The sequence below is a fragment of the Panthera leo genome, chromosome B3 (genome assembly GCF_018350215.1).
Source record: "Panthera leo isolate Ple1 chromosome B3, P.leo_Ple1_pat1.1, whole genome shotgun sequence".
Taxonomy (NCBI): Eukaryota; Metazoa; Chordata; class Mammalia; order Carnivora; family Felidae; genus Panthera; species Panthera leo.
Genome location: NC_056684.1, coordinates 25,172,633 through 25,199,004, shown reverse-complemented (window position 1 = coordinate 25,199,004; position 26,372 = coordinate 25,172,633).

The window sequence follows — 26,372 nt, the reverse complement described above, 5'->3', positions numbered from 1 at the left end:
AATTTGATGGATGGACTCACAGCACTCAGAAGAATCTGTTATACTCAAGTTTTAGTTTATTACCATAGAAGGACACAGGTTAAAGCCAGCAAAGAGGAAATGCACATAGGATGAGGTCCAGAACAAAAAGGCACAAATTTCCACAGTGAATAGCTATGCTCTCCATGTGGTGTTGCATAGAAGGTGCTTAATTCTCCTGACAATCATGTATGACAACACCTGCTTAGTGTTACCAACCAAGAAAGCTCATCTGAGCCTTGGTGTCCAGCGCCTTTATTGGATATCTGTCATAGAGTCATGCAGCAACGACAAGACTGACAGCCACTCAATATTTAGCACCCTCATAAATGAAACAGATACAACATGCCTAAAGCCTCAGGCATACAATAACAGATAATCACCCTAAGTCACATTGTTAGCGTAAACTGGTCACATTGACACAACCTGGTCCAGGGCCTCAGTCATAGAAAACCCTTCTCATCAGCTCCCAGAGGTCATCTCCCAGGACTTGGCCAAGAACCAGTCCTTTCCCTGGAATGTGCAGAGTGTGAGTACCTAAGCCTGCTTAACCCTTCATTGCAGAGTTACTCACCCTCCCTGGGACTTGGTGTCTTTTTGAGAAAACTGGGCTAATAAAAAATAATTGCCTCACAAACTTATCATGAGGATAAAATGTATACATATACATGTAATGTGTTCAAAAGCATGCCTGGCTCATAACAAGAACTCCATTTGATTATTTTTAGACTAAAAAATAATACCAATTATTTCCACTTCAAAGAAGATGGAGTATCCATGCATGTTCCTATTCTCTCCTTTAAGTACAACTAAGTACAACTGGAGATTATATATGAAACAATCATAAGAAGACTCTGAAAGGTGAATAGCAAATGGAAGAGTGGTTAGGGACCAGGACACCCAAGGAACACAATGGTGAGTTCTCTGGGCTTACTTTTTTGCCTCATATAGACGCAACTTAGAGCTTAAGAAGCTGGTGAGCCACAAATGTCAATAGGAACAGAAAAAAAAATCCCCAAGGAAAGATACCTTCTCTAACCAACACAGCAAGAAAGGGGTAGCTTAGTAGGACAGAAAAGTTTTACACGATATCCTCTCTACTGCAGCTAAACACTGTAGACCTATATCTACCCAGGACAGCAGAGGCCAGATGGGGAGCCTAAACCTCCACGCTCACCAGGTATAATGAAGGGACCAGCATCCTATTCCCACTTAGTTAGCATCAGATAAACCTGATAAGGAACAAGGATGTTTATCCCCAATGGGTAGTAATGACCCCTTCTCCTCTTTCCCCTAACCATCATGTTGGTGGAGACCATAAAAGGAGCCTGGACTTCCTGGTGATCATGGTGGTATCAAGCATTTCTTCCAGCTGTGGCTGAATCAGAGGAGAGCTGAAGGATATTCAGGACTTCCATCACTGTCCGGTAGTAATAAGACCACACCACACCTCTCTCATCCCCGTAGAGGCCATATGGATAGCAGTAAAGGCAGTTATATGCATTCTAGCCAAGGTGACATCAGCAGAGGTCTACTGTGGAGCTACAACTCCTACCTCACCCATTCCTTATGAGGAGGTGTTCCTTTCCTCAAGTGTTGATGAAGGCTGGGTGGGGAAGGAGAAGCTCAAAAAAACACTCAAAGAAATATTGGCTGAAAACATCCCAAATTTTGCAAAGGCCATAAACCTGGAGAAACATGAGGCTGCACAAATCAGAACTGGATGAACTTGAAATAATCCACCCCAAGACCCATAATAGTCAAACTTCTGAAAACTAAACTCAATGAAAAAAAATGTTTTTTGAAAAGTGTGGGAAATAGCAACTTAGCTATAGGAAAAAAAAAACAATTTGAATGACAATGGATTCCTTATGAGAAATTGTGGGAGCCAGAAGAAAGTGGTATGACATATTTGTATGTGCTAAAAGAATTGTCAAGCTATAATTCTATATCCAGTAAGTGAGAAGAGTCCAAACATAATTTTAATTCCAAAAAAATTAAAAAAAAAATTGGAGCTTTTTTTTCTCCCTTACCTGAATTCAAGTCCTTATTTCCTGCCTCAAAATTAATCTTTTATTAGAATTAATGAATATAGGAACATCTGGACACTTTAGAAGAAACCAGTTATTAGCCAAAGTGGTATATTTACTCAAGTCCTGTGGCTCAACATGGCAATCCTAGAACAGTTTGACATTGGTACATTCCCAAAGTTAGAGATGTTTTTCAACCTTGCATTGTGTAAAATTGTCTACATTTCATTTATAGGATGTTAAATTTTCTTTCATGAAAATTGGTTTAGGAAACTACTTTTATACCACCTTCTTACATATGTACTTTTAAAACATGCCATGTTGTAAAGGGGAAACATCTTAAGCATCTGGACTAGTTTACTTGGACGAAACTACCTTAGAGAGCTGCACCTGCCAATGTAGCAGTAGTTAACTACAAACGGCCATTTCAATTTACATTAAGTAAAATTAAAATTTAGTTTCTCTGTTGCACTAGGTACATTTTGATTGTTAAATGTTGCTAGTGGCTCTCATGTTGGCAGCCTAGGTCCAGAACATTCCCATCATTGAAGAAAGTCCCAATAACAGTACTACTTCACATATTTATCTAGTTACTGTTACCTGGGACATAGTTTAAATGAATTGTGAAGAGCAGGGAAGATGGCGGTGTAGGAGGACACTGGGCTCACCATGTCCTGCTGATCACTTAGATTCCACCCACATCAGCCTAAATAACCCAGAAAACTGCCAGAAGACTAGCAGAATGGATTCTCCAGAGCCAAGCATAGACAAGAGGCCCACAGAAGAGGGTAGGAAGGGCAGAGAAGCAGTGCGCACTACACAGACGGGTGGGAGAGAGCCAGGATGGTGGATGGGCAGCCCACCCTGCAAGGCAGAGATTCCAAGTCTTGCTTGCAAAAGCGGAAGGGCTGGAAGGAATGTGTTCTGACAGCCAGTGGGACTTCAGATCTGGAATGTTATAAGTCAATAGCTCTGCTCTGAGAACAGGAGGGCTAGAGGACAACAGGAGGGAGAGTTGTTGAGCCCCGGAGGACAGAATTCAGCTTAACAGGGAACAAAGGTGCTGGGTAATGCCATCTCACTCGCCTATCCCCCAGCCAAAATCCCAAAGGGAACCAGTCCCATCAGGGAACTTGCTTGCACCTCGCAAACACCCAAAGCTGTGCTTCTGTGGATCCATCCCTCCGACAGGATGGGTGTGCCTCCCTCCCAGTGCCACAGGGCCCCTCCCGAAGTGGACCACTGAAGGCAAAATGAGCTGAGTCTGCCCCTCCCGTCCCTGTGCACGTTGCAGATCCACCCCAGCTAATATGCCAGATCCCATAGAAGCAGCACCACAAGCCTGGCAGTGTGCAAGTAGTCCAGACAGGGGCCACACCACTCCACAGTGAGTCCTGCCACTGGGAGAGGTGAAGATAAGGTACACACGAGTCTGACTGTGGTCCCAGCCGTGGGCTGGGGACAGCTATCAGGTCTGACTGTGGCCACGCCCACCAATGCAAGTTACTCCAGACAGCACAGAAGAAGAGGACTACAGTTCTGTGCCAATTCAGGAAGTATCCAAAATGACAAAACGGAAGAATTCTCTTCAAAAGAAACTCCAGGAAGTAACGACAGCTAATGGACTTATCACAAATGATTTAAACAATGTAACAGAAAATGAATTTAAAATAATAGTCATGAAATTAATCTCTGGACTTGAAAAAAATATAGAGGACAGCAGAGCATCTATTGCTACAGAGATCAAGGAACTAAGAAACAGTCAGGAGGAGTTAAAAAATACTATAAATGAGCTGCAAAATAAAATGGAGGCTACCACAGCTTGGATTGAAGAGGCAGAGGAGAGAATAGATGAATTAGAATATAAAATTATGGAAAAAGAGGAAGCTGAGATAAAGAAAATAAAAAAATCCAGGAATATGAGGGGAGAATTAGAGAATTAAGTGATACGATAAAACGTAATAATATATTCATAATTGGGATTCCAGGGGAAGAAGAGAGAGAGAAAGGGACGGAAGGTATACTTGAAGAATCATAGCTGAGAACTTCCTTGATCTGGGGAAGGAAAAACGCATTGAAATCCAAGAGGCACAGAAAACTCCCTTCAGACGTAACTTGAATCAATCTTCTGCACGACATATAGTCAAACTGGAAAAATACAAGGATAAAGAGAAAATTCTGAAAGCAGCTAGGGATAAACATGCTCTAACATATAAAGGAGACCTATAAGACTAGTGATCTACTGAAACTTGTCAGGCCAGAAAGGAATGGCAGGAAATCTTCAATGTGATGAACAGAAAAAATATGCAGTCAAGAATCCTTTATCCTGCAAGTCTGTCATTTAGAATAGAAGGAGAGATAAAGATCTTCCCAAACAAACAAAAATTGAAGGAATTCATCACCATTAAACCAGCACTACAAGAGATCCTAAGGGGGATCCTGTGAGACAAAGTACCAGAGACATCACTACAACCATGAAACCTATAGACATCACAATGACTCTAAACCCATATCTCTCTATAATAACACTGGATGTAAATGGACTAAATGCTCCAACCAAAAGACATAGGGTATCTGAATGGATTAAAGAAACAAGACCTATCTATTTGCTGTCTACAAGAAACTCATTTTGGACCTGAGGACACCTTCAGATTGAAAGTGAGGGGATGGAGAACTATCTATCATGCTGCTGGAATTCAAAAGAAAGCGGGAGTAGCCATACTTATATCAGACAAACTAGACTTTAAATTAAAGGCTGTAACAAGAGATGAAGAAGGCATTATATAATAATTACAGGGTCTATCCATCAGGAAGAGCTAACAATTATAAATGTCTATGCACCAAATACAGGAGCCCCCAAATATATAAAACAATTACTCATAAACATAAGCAACCTTATTGATAAGAATGTAGTAGCTGCAGGGGACTTTAATACTCCACTTACAACAATGGATAGATCATCTAGACACAGGATCAATAAGGAAACAAGGGCCCTGAATGATACATTGGATCAGATGGGCTTGACAGATATATTTAGAACTCTGCATCCCAAAGCAACAGAATACACTTTCTTCTCGAGTACACATGGAATATTCTCCAAGATAGATCACATACTGACTGGGTCACAAAACAGCCCTTCATAAGCATAAAATAATTGAGATCATACCATGCACACTTTCAGACCACAGTGCTATGAAGCTTGAAATCAACCACAGGAAAAAGTCTGGAAAACCTCCAAAAGCATGGAGGTTAAAGAACACCCTACTAAAGAATGAATGGGTCAACCAGTCAATTAGAGAAGAAATTAAGAAATATATGGAAACAAATTAAAATGAAAATACAACAATCCAAATGCTTTGGGATGCAGCGAAAGCAGTCCTGAGAGGAAAATACATTGCAATCCAGGCCTATCTCAAGAAACAAGAAAAATCCCAAATAAAAAATGTAGCAGAACACCTAAAGGAAATAGAAGCAGAACAGCAAATACACCCCAAACCCAGGAGAAGAAGAGAAATAATAAAGATCAGAGCAGAAATAAACAATATAGAATCTAAAAAACTGTAGAACAGATCAATGAAACCAAGAGTTGGTTTTTTGAAAAAATAAACAAAATTGATAAACCTCTAGCCAGGCTCCTCAAAAAGAAAAGGGAGAGGACCCAAATAGATAAAATCATGAATGAAAATGGATTTATTACAACCAATCCTTTTGAAATACAAGCAATTATCAGGGAATACTATGAACAATTATATGCCAACAAACTGGACAACCTGAAAAAAACGGACAAAGTCCTAAACACCCACACAATTCCAAAACTCAAACAGGAAGAAATAGAAAGCTTGAACAGACCCATCACCAGCGAAGAAATTGAATCATTATCAAAAATCTCCCAACAAACAAGAGTCCATGACCAGATGGCTTCCGAGGGGAGTTCTACCAGACATTTAAAGCAGAGATAATACCTAGCCTTCTCAAGCTAATGCAAAAAACAGAAAGGGAAGGAAAACTTCTAGACCCATTCTATGAAGCCAGCATTACTTTCATTCCTAAACCAGACAGAGACCCAATAAAAAAAAGAGAACTAGAGGCCAATATCCTTGATGAATATGGATCCAAAAATTCTCAATAAGATACTAGCAAACCGAATCCTACAGCATATAAAAAGAATTCACCATGATGAAGTGGGATTCATTCCTGGGATGCAGGGCTGGTTCAACATTCGCCAATCAATAAATGTGATACATCACATCAATAAAAGAAAAGATAAGAACCATATGATCCTCTCAATTGACGCAGAAAAAGCATTTGACAAAATTCAGCATACTTGCTTAATAAAAACCCTCCAGAAAGTTGGGATAGAAGGAACATACTTAAACATCACAAAAGCCATTTTTGAAAAGCCCACAGCTAATATCATCCCCATGGGGAAAAACTGACAGCTTTCTCCCTGAGATCAGGAACACCACAGGGATGTTCACTATCACTGGTGTTGTTTAACATAGTGTTGGAAGTTCTAGCATCAGCAATCAGACAACAAAAGGAAATCAAAGGCATCAAAATTGGCAAAGATGAAGTCAAGCTTTCACTTTTTGAAGATGACATGATGGGGGCGCCTGGGTGGCGCAGTCGGTTGGGCGTCCGACTTCAGCCAGGTCACGATCTCGCAGTCCGTGAGTTCGAGCCCCGCGTCAGGCTCTGGGCTGATGGCTCAGAGCCTGGAGCCTGTTTCCGATTCTGTGTCTCCCTCTCTCTCTGTCCCTCCCCCGTTCATGCTCTGTCTCTCTCTGTCCCAAAAATAAAAATAAAAAACGTTGAAAAAATTTATGAAGAAGACATGATATTATACATGGAAAATCTGATAGAATCCACCAAAAGTCTGCTAGAACTGATACATGAATTTAGCAAAGTCGCAAGATATAAAATCAATGTACAGAAATCAGTTGCATTCTTATACACTAATAATGAAGCAACAGAAAGACAAATAATGAAACTTATCCCATTCACAATTGCATCAAGAAGCATAAAATACCTAGGAATAAACCTAACCAAAGATGTAAAAGATCTGTATGCTGAAAACTATAGAAAGCTTATGAAAGAAATTGAAGAAGATATAAAGAAATGGAAAAACATTCCGTGCTCATGGATTGGAAGAATAAATATTGTCAAAATGTCAATCCTACCCAAAGCTATCTACACATTCAATGCAATCCCAATCAAAATTGCACCAGCATTCTTCTCTAAGCTAGAACAAACAATCCTAAAATTCATATGGAACCACAAAAGACCCCCAATAGCCAATGTAATTTTGAAGAAGAAGACCACAGCAGGAGGCATCACAATCCCAGACTTTAGCTTCTACTACAAAGCTGTAATCATCAAGACAGTATGGTATTGGCACAAAAACAGACACATAGACCAATGGAATAGATTAGAAACCCCAGAACTAGACCCACAAACGTATGGCCAACTAATCTATGACAAAGCAGGAAAGAACATCCAATGGAAAAAAGACAGTCTCTTTAACAAATGGTGCTGGGAGAACTGGACAGCAACATGCAGAAGGTTGAAACTAGACCACTTCCTCACACCATTCTCAAAAACAAACTCAAAATGGGTAAAGGACCGGAATGTGAGACAGGAAACCATCAAAACCCTAGAGGAGAAAGCAGGAAAAGACCTCTCTGACCTCAGCCGTAGGAATTTCTTACTTGACACATCCCCAAAGGCAAGGGAATTAAAAGCAAAAATGAACTATTGGGACCTCTTGAAGATAAAAATCTTCTGCACTGCAAAGGAAACAATCAACAAAACAAAAGGCAACCGAAGGAATGGGAAAAGGTATTTGCAAATGACATATCAGACAAAGGGCTAGTATCCAAAATCTATAAAGAGCTCACCAAACTCCACACCTGAAAAACAAATAACCCAGTGAAGAAATGGGCAGAAGACAAGAATAAACACTTCTCTAAAGAAGACATCCGGATGGCCAACAGGCACATGCTCAACGTCACTCCTCATCAGGGAAATACAAATCAAAACCATACTCAGATATCAGCTCACGCCAGTCAGAGTGGCCAAAATGAACAAATTAGGAGACTATAGATGCTGGAGAGGATGTGGAGAAACGGGAACCCTCTTGCACTGTTGGTGGGAATGAAAACTGGTACATTCCGGCAACTCTGGAAAACAGTGTGGAGGTTCCTCAAAAAATTAAAAATAGACCTACCCTATGACCCAGCAGTAGCACTGCTAGGAATTTACCCAAGGGATACAGGAGTACTGATGCATAGGGGCACTTGTACCCCATGTTTATAGCAGCACTTTCAACAATAGCCAAATTATGGAAAGAGCCTAAATGTCCATGAACTGATGAATGGATAAAGAAATTGTGGTTTATATACACAATGGAATACAATGTGGCAATGAGAAAGAATGAAATATGACCCTTTGTAGCAATGTGGATGGAACTGGAGAGTGTTATGCTAAATGAAATAAGTCATACAGAGAAAGACAGATACCATATGTTTTCACTCTTATGTGGATCCTGAGACACTTAACAGAAACCTATGGAGGAGGGGAAGAAAAAAAAAAAGTTTATAGAGGAAGAGAGCCAAAGCATAAGAGACTTAAAAACTGAGAACAAACTGAGGGTTGATGGGGGGTGGGAGGGAGGGGAGGGTGGATGATGGGTATTGAGGAGGGCACATTTGGGGTTGAGCACTGGGTGTTGTACGGAAACCTATTTGCCAATAAATTTCATATTACGATAAATAAATAGATAGGTAAATTAATAAATAAATGAATAAAATGTGAATTGTGAATTAAATGTATAAAATGTTTATTAATGTTACCATGGAGAAAATGTCTTGTTTTGCTTCAATATTCTCCACCTTTTTTTAATATCTCAGTCTTTTTGTCAGAAAATTCCATCTATCCAGTGAAAATGTTAGGTGCTCAGAGATCATTGTACTTCAAGGAGGAAACCAAAAACAAACCTTAGAAAACTTAAGATATAAAATACATAGATTTAGTTAAAATGTCCCTTTCCCATGCACAAATGCATGTACATACACATAAATAACATTCAGCAAAATTCAAGGTTCCCAAAATTGTCTGTATACTGTAAGTGGTTGTAACGTTTAATTGCAAGGTTTGCAAGTTTCTCTTACTATGTAAAATGGCTTTGGATCCTGGGAAGATGGAGGCATAGGAGGATGCTAGGCTCACCGCACATCCTGCTGATCACTTAGATCACCTGCCTAAATAATCCAGAAAACCGCCAGAAGACTAGCCAAACGGAGTCTCCAGAGCCAAGTACAGACAAGAGGCCCACGGAAGAGGGACCCCTCCAGAAGTGGATCTCCAAAGGAAAAGCGAGCAGAGCCTGCCCCTCCCACCCCTGTGCACCTTGCTGATCCACCCCAGCTAATATGCCAGATCCCCAGCACCACAAGTCTGGCAGTGTGCAAGAAGCCCAGATAGGGGCCACACCACCCCACAGTGAATCTCACCCCTAGGAGAGGGGAAGAGAAGGCACACACCAGTCTGACTGTGGCCTCAGCGGTGGGCTGGGGGCAGACATCAGGTCTGACTGCAGCCCAGCCCACCAACACAAGTTATTCAAGACAGCACAGGGGAAGTGCCCCGAAGTTCCGCACCACTCCAGGGACTATCCAAAATGATGAAATGGAAGAATTCCCCTCAAAAAAACGTCCAGGAAATAACAAAAGCTAACGAACTATCAAAAACGATTTAAACAATATAACAGAAAGTTAATTTAGATTAATAGTCATAAAATTAATCGCTGGGCTTGAAAACAGTATACAGGACAGCAGAGAATCTATTGCTACAGAGATCAAGGGATTAAGGAACAGCCAGGAGGAGCTAAAAAATTCTATCAATGAGCTGCAAAATAAAATGGAGACAACCACGGCTCGGATTGAAGAGGCAGAGGAGAGAATAGGTGATCTAGCACATAAAATTATAGAAAAAGAAGAAGCTGAAAAAAAGAGAGATAAAAAATCCAGGAGTATGAGGGGAAAATTAGAGAACTAACTGATGCCCTAAAGAGAAATAATCTACGCATAATTGGTATTACAGAGGAGGAAGAGAGAGGGAAAGGTGCTGAAGGCGTACTTGAAGAAATTATAGCTGAGAACTTCCTGAACTGGGGAAGGAAAAAGGCATTGAAATCCAAGAGGCACAGAGAACTCCCTTCAGAAGTAACTTGAATCGATCTTCTGCACGACATATCATAGTGAAACTGGCAAAATACAAGGATAAAGAGAAAATTCTGAAACCAGCTAGGGATAAACGTGCTCTAACATATAAAGGGAGACCAATAAAACTCGTGACATGTCTCTCTACTGAAACTTAGCAGGCCAGAAAGGAATGGCAGGAAATCTTCAATGTGATGAACAGAAAAAAATATGCAGCCAAGAATCCTTTATCCTGCAAGTCTGTCAGTTAGAATGGAAGGAGAGATAAAGGTCTTCCCAAACAAACAAAAACTGAAGGAATTTGTCACTGCTAAACCAGCCCTACAAGAGATCCTAAGGGGGATCCTGTGAGACAAAGTACCAGAGACATCGCTACAAGCATGAAACCTACAGACATCGCAATGACTCTAAACCCATATCTTTCAATAATAATACTGAACGTAAATGGACTAAATGCTCCAACCAAAAGACATAGGGTATCAGAATGGATAAAAAAACAAGACCCATCTATTTGCTGTCTACAAGAGACTCATTTTAGACTTGAGAACACCTTCAGATTGAGAGTGAGGGGATGGAGAACTATTTATCATGCCACTGGAAGTCAAAAGAAAGCTGGAGTAGCCATACTTATATCAGACAAACTAGACTTTAAATTAAAGGCTGTAACAAGAGATGAAGAAGGGCATTATATAATAATCACAGGGTCTATCCATCAGGAAGAGCTAACAATTATGTCTATGCACCGAATACAGGAGCCCCCAAATATATAAAACAATTACTCACAAACACAAGCAACCTTATTGATAAGAGTGTGGTAGCTGCAGGGGACTTTAACACTCCACTTACAACAATGGATAGATCATCTAGACACAGGATCAATAAAGAAACAAGGGCTCTGAATGATACATTGGATCAGATGGACTTGACAGATATATTTAGAACTCTGCATCCCAAAGCAACAGAATATACTTTCTTCTCGAGTGCACATGGAACATTCTCCAAGATAGATCATATACTGGGTCACAAAACAGCCTTCATAAGTATACAAGAATTGAAATCATACCATGCATACTTTCAGACCACAATGCTATGAAGCTTGAAATCAACCACAGGAAAAAGTCTGGAAAACCTCCAAAAGCATGGAGGTTAAAGAACACCCTACTAAAGAATGAATGGGTCAACCAGGCAATTAGAGAAGAAATTTAAAAATATATGGAAACAAACGAAAATGAAAATACAATAATCCAAACGCTTTGGGATGCAACAAAGGCAGTCCTGAGAGGAAAATACATTGCAATCCAGGCCTATCTCAAGAAACAAGAAAAATCCCAAATACAAAATCTAACAGCACACCTAAAGGAAATAGAAGAAGAACAGCAAAGACAGCCTAAACCCGGCAGAAGAAGAGAAATAATAAAGATCAGAGCAGAAATAAACAATATAGAATCTAAAAACACTGTAGAGCAGATCAACGAAACCAAGAGTTGGTTTTTTGAAAAAAAAAACAACAAAAAACAAAAAACAAAATTGATAAACCTCTAGCCAGGCTTCTCAAAAAGAAAAGGGAGATGACCCAAATTGATAAAATCTTGTATGAAAATAGAATTATTACAACCAATCCCTCAGAGATACAAGCAATTATCAGGGAATACTATGAAAAATTATATGCCAACAAATTGGACAACCTGGAAGAAATGGACAAATTCTTAAACACCCGCACTCTTCCAAAACTCAATCAGGAGGAAATAGAAAGCTTGAACAGACCCATAACCAGCAAAGAAATTGAATTGGTTATCAAAAATCTCCCAAAAAATAAGAGTCCAGGACCAGATGGCTTCCCTGGGGAATTCTACCAGACGTTTAAAGCAGAGATAACACCTATCCTTCTCAAGTTATCCCAAAAAATAGAAAGGGAAGGAAAACTTCCAGACTCATTCTATGAAGCCAGTATTACTTTGGTTCCTAAACCAGACAGAGACACAGTAAAAAAAGAGAACTAGAGGCCAATATCCCTGATGAATATGGATGCAAAAATTCTCAATAAGATACTAGCAAATCGAATTCAACAGCATATAAAAAGAATTATACCATGATCAAGTGGGATTCATTCGTGGGATTCAGGGCTGGTTCAACATTCACAAATCAATCAACGTGATGCATCACATTAATAAACTTAACAGAAACCCATGGGGGAGGGGAAGGAAAAAAAAAGAGGTTAGAGTGGGAGAGAGCCAAAGCATAAGAGACTCTTAAAAACTGAGAACAAACTGAGGGTTGATGGGGGGGTGGGAGGGAGGGGAGGGTGGGTGATGGGCATTGAGGAGGGCATCTTTTGGGATGAGCACTGTGTGTTGCATGGAAACCAATTTGACAATAAACTTCATATATTGAAAAACAAATAAATAAATAAATAAATAAATAAATAAATAAATAAATAAAAAAAATAGCTTCTTGGTGCCCTCATGTAACTGTTTAGAACTAGTACTGTATTTAGCATACAAATTTAATTGAATGATTGTAAATAGCTCCCTAAGTATACCTGGAATGAAATTATTAACATTAATTTCAATAATTAGTTGTGACTATGTTAAGTAATCTTTTCTGTAAGTGACAACATAAAATATTCACATAAAGATTCACATAAAGATTGTGATATTGGTGGAATGCCTGGGTGGCTCAGCTGGTTAAGCGTCAGTCCAAGCTCGGCTTGGGTCATGATCTCGCAGTTTGTGGGTTCAACCCCAGGCTCTGTGTTAACAACTCGGAGCCTTGAGCCTGCTTTGGATTCTGTCTCTTTCTCTGACCCCTCTCCCCACTCCTTTTCTCTTAAAAAAAATATTAAAAACAATTTTTAAAAATACTGTGGTACTGGGTTACTTGATCCACTTATAGGCCCAGAGTTAGGAAACAGCCCCAAACGCAGGAGCATTCAGGCAGAGTATCAGCATGTGCCTCATTATTAAGAAAAAAAATCTAAAAACTGGTGAAGCTATAAAATCAAATCCAAGAATGCACTACATCCTTGATAGTAAATGGAGTTACCACATTGATCCTCCCTCCCCATTCCGCCCTGGTGTACCACTGCTCACCTTCAATATTACAGATTCTCACTGACTTCTTTATTTTGGTTAGGTCAGTGGTTCCCAAGTTTCAGTGTACGTATCCATCAAGTGGTAAACTTAAAATGTGGTGCCCTTAGCTGTATCATCAGAGATTCTGATTCCTTGGCTTGAGGTTGGACCCAAGAATATGCAGTTTGGAAAATACTCCATATTAATAGATGTAGGTATTCCAAACACAAATGGAACAGACACACATGGTACTTATTCTTCAAGAAACATGAACAAAAGTCTCTTTTACTTCATTGTTTCTCTGATCTAAATTTTGACTATTTTATACAATGGACAATAACATGAACTAGAAAATCAGGAAGTCTTGGGTTAATATACCTCAGTTTGTTCTTATTAACTTTGGATAAATTATTTACTGTTTTTAATATGGAGTTACCTTCAAGACTGTTGTAATTGTTTCTGTTATTACCATGTACTCTCAATGACCATCACCAGTTTAGAAATATGCACACAATTTTTATTATGACCTTACATGTGGCAGAAGAATCTCTTCCAGGCAGCTATGTAGCATCCTGTTGGATGTATAGCCCAGCAGGCACTAAAGTCACAGAGTTACTTTCTATAGTTTTAAAGTTGTTACTCTTTTCTCCCATTTCTTTTTCTTTCCTTCCTTCCTTATTTCCTTCCACTCTTCCTCCCTTCCTTGTAGTTCTAATTCTGGTGTTTATTCTTAAAACTATACTTTCTCTCATATTCTGTCAAAATACCATAAAAATATATATGCAATCTGTCAGATTCAAATCATAAGTTTTATTTCTGGAGTTTTTCATTCTAATTCTGACTTTATTGAACTAGGATCATTTTACTGAAATGAATTTTTAAAGGTTTGTTAAAGCTTATATTCCAGGTCTTCTGCTCTTAGAAATGTTTCCTGGTAAATCTCAGGAAAAGAAAACTATCCTAAGTGTCCAACTACAGCTCACAAATATTGTGTCTGCATCACTACAGAGAACATGTCCTGATATATTTTTAAACATTATATTCATAATGTTAATTTTTATTCAAGTCGAATACTATGAAATTGGTCTGTTATATATATATATATATATATATATATATATATATATATATATATATATGTTTTTACTTAATTTTTGGTTTGGTCCAACAGTTAATTTTTTTTTCCATTTGTGTATGGGTTGATGTGCCAGCATATTGAATAATTCGGCTAATTAAAAGGTATAAACTTCATCCCAGGTAATTGGTTCACTAGAGAAAATGGAAGAGAGATGTGATACAAATAGCAATGCATTCTTGATACTCTTTCGGTTCTCTTTTAATTGATATCAGCACATAAGCTGTCAAAGCTGCATGGCATAGTGGGTTCTTCCTGTGTGTGTGCACATGTGTTCATGGATCACATAAATATACTACCAAAATAATGTAAGTTCCCCTAATTGAATTGCAACTAAGGGAGAATTTATAGGAGTCAAGCAACCCATATTTGGTTACTCTATTTCTTATTAAACAAACAAACAAACAAACAAACAAAGGAAAACACTGGGAAAATGGCTAGCCAGATATGAGGTGCAGTAGATTTATGATGCAATTTTTTTCATATGCTAAATTACAGATTTTTTAAACTGTTTTTTAATGTTTATTTGTTTTTAAGAAAGAGAGTGCAAGCAGGGGAGGGGCAGAGATAGGGAGACACAGAATCCAAAGCAGGCTCCAGGCTCTGAGCTGTTAGCACAGAGCCTGACACGGGGCTCGAACATACGAACTGTGAGATCATGACCTGAGCTGAAGTCGGATGCTCAACCAACTGAGCCACCCAGGCACCCCAATAACAGGCTTGATAAGAAAAAAATCTGGAACCTTGTGTCCTGATCTATTGTAACTAATGACCACCTTAAAATCAATGAATGAAATTTCTTATTTTTTCATGAATTATACTGACATTTATTTATTCATTATTTCAATTTTTTATTCAACAAATTTGAATATATTTTATGTGCCAGTCAAAGGAGATTGAAACAAAAGCCCTGCTCTCTGGGACCTCATAGTCTAGTCCAAGAGATAGGCTACTAGAGTCACAATGCCATATAAGGAGATATAATGAAACCCAGAGCACAGCATGGATTTCAGACATCCAGATACTCAATTTATCATGCCAGGCACTTGGGCACTACTGAGCCTTTGTTCAATCTGAACTCAATTCCTACAACCAGCTTCCTGGACTCAAGCAATGGATGAATTTAAACTTGTTCTTTGACAACTTGTTCAAATATGACCCTTTCTCTAAGGGCTTCCTTCATCCTTCTTCCTTCATCACACTTTCCACACTACCCTCAACCTCCTTCCAGGCAAAATCCATCATTCCCTTCTCTGAGCTCCCAAACACTTAGAACATGCATTGGTATAGCAGCCACCTCATTTTATTACAGTTGTGGCTTCTGAATAGAAGATGACCTTCTGGAAAGAAGAAATCAGCCATTCTATGTCCTTGCAAGGCATCTGGTCCACTATAGGTATTAAAAAATATGCCCTGGATTGTATTGACCCAAACAGAAGAAGAGCCGTTGACTGTGGGCTGCTATCCACCCTCTGTACCAGCCCTGGCACCATCTGCCTTCTTTCTGAAGTGCTGCAGAGTGATTTTGCAGCAAGGAACAATAACAGGTAGCCCTCTTGTGGATGAATGTGAGATGAACCAGTTCTTATTTTTGCAAAAAAACAGAAAAGGTTTCCTGATTAGACACACATGGTATTTTGCCACCACCATTCCTGTCCCACCTTTATGTTTCAGCACTGACCCCTCACAGGAATCTCAGGGTGTCACTCTGTGAGGCCTGTCTCTGTTAACTTGGCTCATGTCTGTTCTTTCAGATAAATGGAATTTTGTGCCCGGATGACATTTTTCTGTGCTTTGGCCAAGAAATTCCATGCCTCTGACACTGGAAAGGCAACAACTTTGGTGGTGATTAGCAACTTCAGTCTGTTAATAAATACTGTGTATGAAGTCTCTCATGTTCTTAAACCCAGCCACAATCAGAGCTGTGTATTATAAATTACCTCAAATCAAATTGAAGTAAATACCAAATTTAAATAGAGAACCTAATTTACTGGACCAAACTCTCCCCAAAGTTCAACATAAACACCTCACCTTGGGCTCATCACTTTCTCTTTCAGGTTATTTATAATACAATGCAAGAAACAGTATGTTTTTTCTTACCTTTAAGGCCTCTCTTTCCTCTTTGGAATATTCATCTTTTTTACGCCATGGGAAAAAAATTGTTAGAAAAAATTAAATTTTAACTTACGAATTCTGGGCATGGTTCAGTGTAAAAGGAAAATCACTGCACATTTGGGGCAGTAAAATGAATCTGAAGTCTGTCACACGTGTAATTGTCTCCTAGGAGACCCAAGCGTAAATCATCACCATGGAGACCACTTCAGCCTTCACTGCTTGAAATCATTAGCATGGATAATCAGCTGGGCTTTGTTTTGGGGGAAGAAAGACTATAAATACCTGGCCAAGCCTTACACACTATGACAGAAGTTGGGTGCCTGAGGGTGAGCTGTGGGATGCAGTGATTCCAAGTCTCTCCAGCATCGTGGGTGGGAAATCTCATGGACTATGCTGTTAAAACCCTTCTTGCGCCGGACAACAGATGGGGACAGTTGTAGAAATGCAACAGCACCAAGGAGAGATAGCAGGCAGATAGCCTTTACAGGAGAGATACTTCACTTGAAAGCCAGATCAGGAAGATGCCTACCCAGAAGCAGCCCGTCTGTTGTTTGCCTTGTCTGACCTTCCCACTTCTCTGACTGCTCCCAAGGTGGGGCAGCCCTAGTTAGAGGAGAGACCCACCATGTTGCAGTAATGCTCTAGAGTTGGCTAAGAAGAAGAAAAAAATGCATGATGTTTTGTCTCTGATTTAGATTTCCCAAAACTCAATTTTTATATAATAACAAAAATAATCATATGAACAATTCTAATAGTTATAATAATTAAATCAACCACTTACTGAGCCCTTCCTTATCAGAGCTGGGTATCGAGCTAGGTGTTCTAGATATTCTTTCACCAGTCTGGGGAGACCAGGAAATGGGGCTTTGCTCCAGCCCTACCCTCCTCTACCGGCTCTACTTTTAGCGACCACAGTTTGCAGCACACCAGCCATATGCAGAGATTGGTAACCATGTCAAGAAAATATTTCAATAATGTTTCCTAGTGGGAATAGTGGCAATGTTGCCTGGTGAGCCACTCGTGGGGACTGGTTTGGGAAGGCTGGAAGATGATATGGAAAGGGAACACATGAATTTACCTAAACAAACAGCTATTAAAATAAGTGAATTTAGTAAGACCACAGAATATAAGGTCAATATAGAAAAATCAGTGAAGGGATAAATATGATGAAAGAGGTTCAAGACATACACATTAAAACTATAAAACATGACTGATAAAAATGATCGAAGACAAGGAAATCAAGAGCTATATTATGTTTACAGATTAGAAGATGAAATACTGTTAATGTGTCATATTGATCTACAGATTACATGTTGAACTATAAATTAAACTCAGTGCTAATCAAAATACTGATACCTCTTTAATAAAAAATGATAAACTGATCCTAAAATTTATATAAACATGCAAAGAACTTAGAATAACCAAACAAATTTGATGAAACAGAACAAAATTAGAGAAGGTACACTAACAGGGTTCAAGATTTACTAATCAAGACAGTGTGGTATTAACATAAGAATAGGCATATGGATTAATGCATCATGATGGATTCACACAAAATATAATCACATGTATAGGATCAGTTGATTTTTAAATAAAGGTGTTAACATAATTCAATAAGAAACAAATTGTTTTGGGGTAGATTTTTTTAGGAATAAATATTTTTTTTTAGGAAGGAAGGAAAGAAGGAAGGAAGGAAGAAGGGGAGGGGAGGGAAGGAAAGAGAAGGGTGAGAAGGGAAGGGAAGGGAAGGGAAGGGAAGGGAAGAAATGGCTTGAAAAGATAAATGTTGATGCATTGGTCATTCTGTAGCAGGCAAGCATAACATTCTCTTTAGATTAAGGACAGATGACACTCAAGTTATATACATAATACCAGGAAATGTGTTTTCTAATTATCTATTTTTATTCATATAAGTTTAAATGCTGACAATATTTAACATGTGGTCAGCCCCTTGATAGCTGATTTATTCAGGGAAGATTTAATATGTCTTCCACTTTTCTTAAACCCCTAAGAGCACCTTTCTAGATGTGCAGTCCTTTAAGAACTCATATGTCACCTGTTTTGTGATGCTTTTCAGACTTCACAGTCATCTCTCCCTATGCCACTGACCACCGTGCTTCTGTAGTACTTAGTGTGTTCCAGTTTCATTTGCCAAGGCCTCACTTCTCACAGCATAGTTGTGCACATAAGTGTTTCCCCAGATGGCTTGGAAGCTCCTAGTAGGAAATATCTGCATGTGATTTATCTTTGAGTACTCCTTTCATTCTTTCATCCATTCAAAAAAATGTTTATCAAGTACCAAAGTGCCAAGCATTGACAAGACAATACTGAAAGAAACTAGTGGGCCCCCAGGGAGAGATGCAATGAAATTGACAAACAAGGGGTTCAAAGGGGCAATGGTCTGGCTCATGCTCTGAGAGAGAATATCAGAAGTAGGGGCCTGCTTCAGCCAACAGTCAGGGAGAGCCACCCTGAAGGACAAGAGTTTAGCCCTGAAAAGCATTTAGCATTTCCTCTGCAAAGATCTGGTGAATGAGTATTTGGCAGAAAGGTCACCATGGCATTTATGTTTTGAATAGCGTCACTCTAACTTTTCTGATGAGGTTGGAGGAAGGAAAAAAAAAAACAAAAAACTTGGTCGTGGTTTGACCACAGTTGTGCCTAGCTGTGAGAGTTTCTTGCCTCAGTGCAGCTATTATAAAGCCCCAGAGCCAGAAGAGGATGAAAGTTAGGAGGAAATGATATCATCACACCAACAGCCTCAAGTTACTGGTTTGTGGTTATATTTAAAATAGGGAAAAAATCTGACAGTGCAGAGCTGTCTAGCTTGTGTGCCTGTGCAAATTCATGCCATAAAGGAAGGAGTGGCAAGTGTGCCTTGAATGTGGCTCCTCTGAACCCTCAATGAGGCTGTATGGAGCCCCAAAACCATGCCATCTAGCCACAGCAAACTCTTCTGTCACTGCCCATCTGGGCAAATGTTATCCCCTTCTGCATGTGTCATGATGTAAAATGATCTGGAGGCATGACAGAGAGTTATACCTCTCAAGAGGGTTCCTTAGAAATCTGTTTCTGGAAAGTGTTTTTTGGGGAGGAAGAAGCTCAAGCAAATAAGCTCAGGAACATTTGGATGCTATATCCTACACTCACCTTTTGGAGATTTACAACATATTGCCATACCAGAGATACAGAAAGCCCTCGGTAGAAGAACATTTCTTAACTTTCTTTAACATAAAATTTCCCAGACATATTTTGGTCATGGGGTCAATTTTTAATTATGTAATGCATATTACTATTCCATAGTATACACAGGAAAAAATACTCTTATAGTTTCTTCTAGAGCAGTTGAGATGGGTAGGGAACTTTTTGGAGGAATAGAACAGAGAAAACTTGGGGACAGAAACAGAATCACTGGGAAAAAAATAAAACAACCAGAATGAATTCTTATATAAAATATGTATAAATAGATCCACCAAAAAGCATACATTTTCAAAGCATGTTCTCCACTGAGGCTTTTTGTTCTCACAACTATTGTGAGAGAGGCAGGGCAAGAATTATCACAATTTACCAGAGGATAAGGCTCTGGAAAGAACTGGCTTGCCTAGAGTGAGGTTCTTAGTGAAAGAAGATGAACCTTGAATCTGACTGCAAACCCAAAGCTCTTTCCACTATAGCAGACTGTTTCACATGTCACTGAAGTACTTAAGGATTTCTAGGGAAATTGTCAGAGGTAGCATTTAACAGGTTCTTTGAAGAACCTATGAAAAACTTCATTGATAAAATGACATCCAACTCAGCACATGTTGTGAGCATCTCCTGTATGGACAATGTTTCATTTATTTATTCATTTATTGCTTTGGGGTGGTGGTCACCAAGCAAAGCCAAAGCATGTATAGCATTTAATTTAAACAACTGGAAGTAATCATTACTATCCTCAAAGGCAACTAAAATGGAGATTTTTGTTAGCAGGATCTTTGGTTTTAGGAAGTCCTGTCTCAATTTCAGGAGTATCTTGTCTCTACTGGTCAAATGTCAATATCGAATAAATTGCTGGCTTTCACACACACAAACATCACACATCTCATATGAATAAATTAAGATGAAGTATTTCCAGTCACATAAAAAGCTGGTAAAGAAGAGAGCTGGTAACCAGATATAACTTGTCATCCGCTGTTGTGATGGGACATCTCCTGATGAAACTCCTGTGAATGATTGGTCTATGGTGACATAACCTAAAACTACAGTCCTTGAAATTCTTTGAGGATTCAAGGTTGGAAAAGAACTCATGCACCCACAAAAGTAAAACCGAGCTATTTTGATGTTCATGTACACAGATTCTAAATGGAAATACAGGGGCGCTTGCGTGGCTCAGTAGGTTAGGCATCTGACTTCAGCTCAGGTCATGACCTCACAGTTTATGAGTTCAAGCCCCACATCAGGCTCTGTGCTGACAGTTCACAGTTTGGAGCCTGCTTCAGATTCCGTGTCTCCCTCTCTTCCCCTCCCCCACTTGTACTCTGTCTCTCTCTCTCTCAAAGTAAAGACACACAAAAAAATTAAAAATAAAGAAAGAAATAAATGGAAATGCATAAAGAGAATAACTTAATAACTTAATAAATGCAATAAAGCAAATGTTCCTTCTAACTCAAAAGATGGATATGTTTTAAGAGCTGAGGGTACACAATCTACATCTCAAGAATGGTATTATAACTATGGAAAGTTTTTTTTTTCTTTGCAGACAAAAACTACATGTTCTTGGTTTTGAATAGGCACATTCCACCTGCCTTGTTGACTATTGAATTTTTCCCTTCTAAATATAATCATGGTTCATTGTCTCTTATATTATTCTAACAATCAATCTAACATTTCCTGTCTCTACTAACTTTATATATCTTCTAACTTTACATCACTGCTAGTGAACTTTAAATGTTGAAGCTTCTATATCAGTGACTATTTGTCTGAATTTTTTTCTAGGTGTTTTGGAACAACATCTGTTTTATCCACTTCTTGTGCCATGAACTCTTTTATTCCTGAAATTGTTCTTGTTCTAATTGGAAATTTGGTACCATTGGTGTTCAAATCTTCTTGCCATCTCACTTCGTCCTCAGGCATTCATAGGTAATCAAAATGGTCCTATATACATGTATGTCTTCTGTGGAAAGTATTCCTAATTCTTGACAAATGGACATGTACGACAATAGATGTTGTGATACGTGAAATATATTTAGATAGGAAAATCCATCCATTTGACAGGGATGTAAGCAGATGTAAGAATTAAGACCAACCAGGAGAAATTGAATACAATTGAAAAAAAAAAGTACAATTCTGATCTTCCAGATGATGATTAAGTTGTACTATTCTCAGTTGCTGTGTGTTGATGGGAAAAAGCATGGCTCGGCTGTGTAAAAAGGCAACATCCCCACCCTCAGTGATGGTACTTGGTTGCTGAATGCCCTACACATCATGGCAGAAGTGGATAAAGAGACAAGGAGGAACATGTAATTTGAAATAGCATTTTTTCCCTTTCTCTGATTTGGTCCTTCTTCGCGTGCAGTGTGGCAAACAATGGAGTGGATGGTTAAGTGTTCCTCAAGGAGAAAAATATGATCTTGCTGCTCTCCCTGCTTCACCATTCCATACAGTGGATTGTTTCTACTGAATTCACTATTAAACTGTTAATCACAACCACTACAACAATGATGAAACATTTTCTACACCATAAAATCCATGTGAACATCTTTGACCTACAAGCATTCAGTATTTGGTTGAATGAACAACAATAAATCTCAGCCCAAAAGATAATCTCTCAGAATGTCATCAGAAAAGATGGGGAAGGTTACCAAAAAATGCTGCATCAAAGGGTGGTGTCACAATCAAATAGAAAACATTCAGGGATGCTGCTTTATGCAATGAGTGGTGAATAATAATGGTCTAATTTAAATTTATTCATCACACAATCAAGCAGAAAACCCACAATATTTACAAAGGGAATTTATAGAAGTAACTTCCTTAATAATTTCATATCCTATTCTCTAGTGTTCATCTGGCATATAAATCGTGTCTCATTTGTAGCCTTGGGTATCACTGTGTGCCTTCCACATCTTTTACACTGTCATTGCCATAGTAACTAATGTACGTTAATGACAGCAAAGCACAGAGAGACTAAAATGAAGTAATAAAAGTAAAAAGGATACAGTATTGTTAAGTTGCATGAGTATCAAACTAAAAATATTCTTATGTGAAATGCTATTGATTTTATTAATACAGATTTACAAACTGTCAAACTCATGCTTTAGCTGTCTATAAATAATGCTAATATTGAATCATCAAGATTGGATTTTTTCTTTAGGATCCAACTTTCCAAATTAGTAACCGTGTTTATTTATTTTCTCAAATGAAACAACTACAAATTAAGAATATGTCCTTCATCTTGTCCCCATTTATTTTTCACACACAGACTCAAATGAAATCAAACATAATTTTAATATTTTTCAATAGTCAGATTTATCTGACTGGCAGGGCTAGAGTTTGGGGACAATTTTTAAATAAGGGCATAAAAATGGAAGTAAAAATTAGTTTCAGCAGAGTAAATAGCAGAGAGGTGTAAAAGGAATCAAAATGAGGCTGTCTGAAAGAGAATAAAACAGGAGCGGAGGAAGATGTAAAACGAGACAGCAATGCAGAGAAATCTTGAAACACTCTTCATTGTATTGACTTTAGCCAGCTCAAGGTCACTGCACTGAGGACCTGTTGCTTGACAAGCACTTTACAAGATGCTCCTGGGAGGCTCAGAAGGGGACAAAGGCAGCCTACAGGTGCCCTGCATTTCATAGACATGATGGAAAGATCAGGCAAGTATGCAAGTTTTTCTTTACATTGAACACTATTTTCAAAGAATTGCTAGATACCAGACTTGTCAGTTTGTTTCTATTTCCACCTCTTCTCAGTCTCAGTTTTTAAATGATAAAGATAGAACAAAGGGAGAGTTTACCTTATTCTCCACCCCTCCTGCCACCATCACCAGATTTCCTAGCTACATAACATAATAACTAATATTTACTGAATATTTAAAATATGCTAGGGACCATATCAAGGCTTAATGAGCATTGTTTTATTTTATTTTATCTTCACAATGCAATGTGAAGGAGGTATGATACTTCTTCCTGTTTTCAAATGAAGAAATCAAAGGACCCAGTTCTGTCTGGGTTCTAACAGCTACATCTAGTGCCTCACAAACACACATCCAAGCTTTCCAGGTTACAATGGCTTCTACTCTGGAATAACATGGCACAGTGGGAAGTGCTAATGAGTGGAAAACCCATCACTTGCCATAACCCTGAAAATGTTATTTAATGTCTCTGAACCTATTTTCATCTATAAATGGGAGAAATAATAACATCTTCCTATTTGAATAAATTCCAATAGGGCTTAAAGAAATGTTGTTTGTGAAAGCACCTGCCCAAATGCACTTAACTCAGAAGGGAGGTTCCTTTCTTTCTGGAGCAGGGATAGTCTCCACTCTGCCTTGCAATCACTGAACCCTGCCCCAAACCCAAGTAATGTATTCTGAAAATCCCTCCTCTAGCCACAGCCAACACCCATCCAACACTGGCACCAATCCATTCATCATCATCATGACAAAAAGCTCTGACCCAACAAGTGCTATGTCTTGTACTTTTCTCCCTGGTTTCATGAGCTTCAACCCTCAGCATGCCCGCCCCCCACCCATAAATCAGCTTACCAACACAGACCTTGTTTAGGTTTTTCCTCTGTGTCATGGACTCCCTTTCAAACTAAAATATTGTAGTACTTTTTAAAGTGTGGATGCCTTCAGGATCACCTGACTGCTGGTTAAAAATGCAGACCTCAGAGTCTGAGCTCAGACCTAACAAAACAGATCTTTGGATGTAGGACCCAAAATATGAATTTTAATAAGGCTCCCAAAATTATTCTTAGGTTTATAAAAGGATAGGGGAGAGAAAAAACAAATTGATCCTAAAATTGAGAAACTTGAATTCCATCCCTAGAATCAGATGTTAACAGCAATTTCTAGAGATTATATTTTACTGTTATACAGATATTGTACCATGATGTTAAGTATCATAATTAGAACAATGTAAACAAATAATTATAGCGATGATTTTTATTGTGGTAGAGAGAAAATAAACAGAAAGTAGGCTGACTGTGGAAATTACCAGATAATAGGGTCAAATAAAAAGAAATTCAATCAAATATTTCCCAGACCCTCTTTCAGAAAGTAAGAGAGAGAGAACTACTGTAAAATCCTATCTCCTAAAAACCCCTAGTACTAGAGTTTACAACAAATAGTGGGTCATCTCACAAGATACAGAAAATGGGTATTCAAATAGACTTCAGTGTGAACAGTAGGCCTTCAGATCCACCAAATAAATAGCATATCCCTCCACACAAGTTGGGATTGTTCAATATTGCTGGATTTATTATTATTTTTTTCCAATAATTTATTATAAAATTTTTCAGACATACAAAGGAGTTGGAAGAAGAATATAATGAAGGTCAAAGTACTCTTCATCTAGATTCAACACTTGTTAACATCTTGCCCTATTTGCTTTATCTCTAAATATATGTGCATTTGTGGTGTATGTTCAAACTCATTGGAAATTATGTTTTAGGTATTCCAATATTTGAGCTCCAAATATATCTTAGCCTGTAAGAATACCATAATTCTCTAATATCATTTAATACACATTCCATATTCACATTTTCCAAATTATACCCAAAATTTGCTTTATAGTTATTTTTTTCTCCTGATTCACAGGAATAATCCAATCAAAGGTCATGCATGCATCAAACTATTAAACCTCTTTAGTTTTTTAGAACCTAGAATCTAGAACCTTCCTCCACTTATCCAGACATTCACTTTCTGAAAGTCCAGAATGATAGTCTTATAGACTGTTCCACATTCTGGATTTGTATGATTCCTCATGTACGTTTTTGTCATCTTGATTTTCTCCATGAATTCTAAGTTATATCTAGAGATGTGATACTTCTGGATTAGGCATTTTGGCAAAAATACTACACAGGTTACACAGGTACAATGGAAAGTGCATAATGTCAGTTTGCCCATCATAGGTAATGCTAACCATAATCTTTTAGTTAAGGTGGTAACTGCTTGATCTGTCAGCTTTAACACTATATCTTCCTTTTTGAAATCCATATGGATTTGGTGGGATAATATTTTGTCAACATTAGATACACACTGCTCCCCAAAAATCTTTCACATAACAATTTCAGCATCCATTGATAATTCTTGCTCAAATCAGGTTTTATATTTGGATTTTCAAGATATTTTCACATCATATTATTGTTTTTGCATTTATTAGGTGATTTTCTTTTATACAGAAGAGATTTCCTATTTTTCTGTTTTTTGGAATAGCATTCTGAATTTTTGTTTATTTTGTGTTTGTTTTAGTTATTATGGCTGTGTAAAATGTTATACCAATGGAAAATAAAATAAAGTATATGTGTGTGTGTGTGTGTGTGTGTGTGTATATACACTCGCAATGGAATGTTATTTGGTCTTAAAGAGAAAGGCAACTCTGACACATGCTACAACATGGATGAAGCTTGAAGATATTAATCTAAGTTAAATAAGCCAGTCACAAAAGGACAAATACTAAATGATTCCACTTATATAAGGTGCCTCGAGTAGTTGCATCCATAGAGACAGAAAGTAGAATGGTGGTTGCCAGGGGTAGTGACAAATGGAGAGTTATTATTTAAAGGGTGAAGTGTTTTAGTTTGG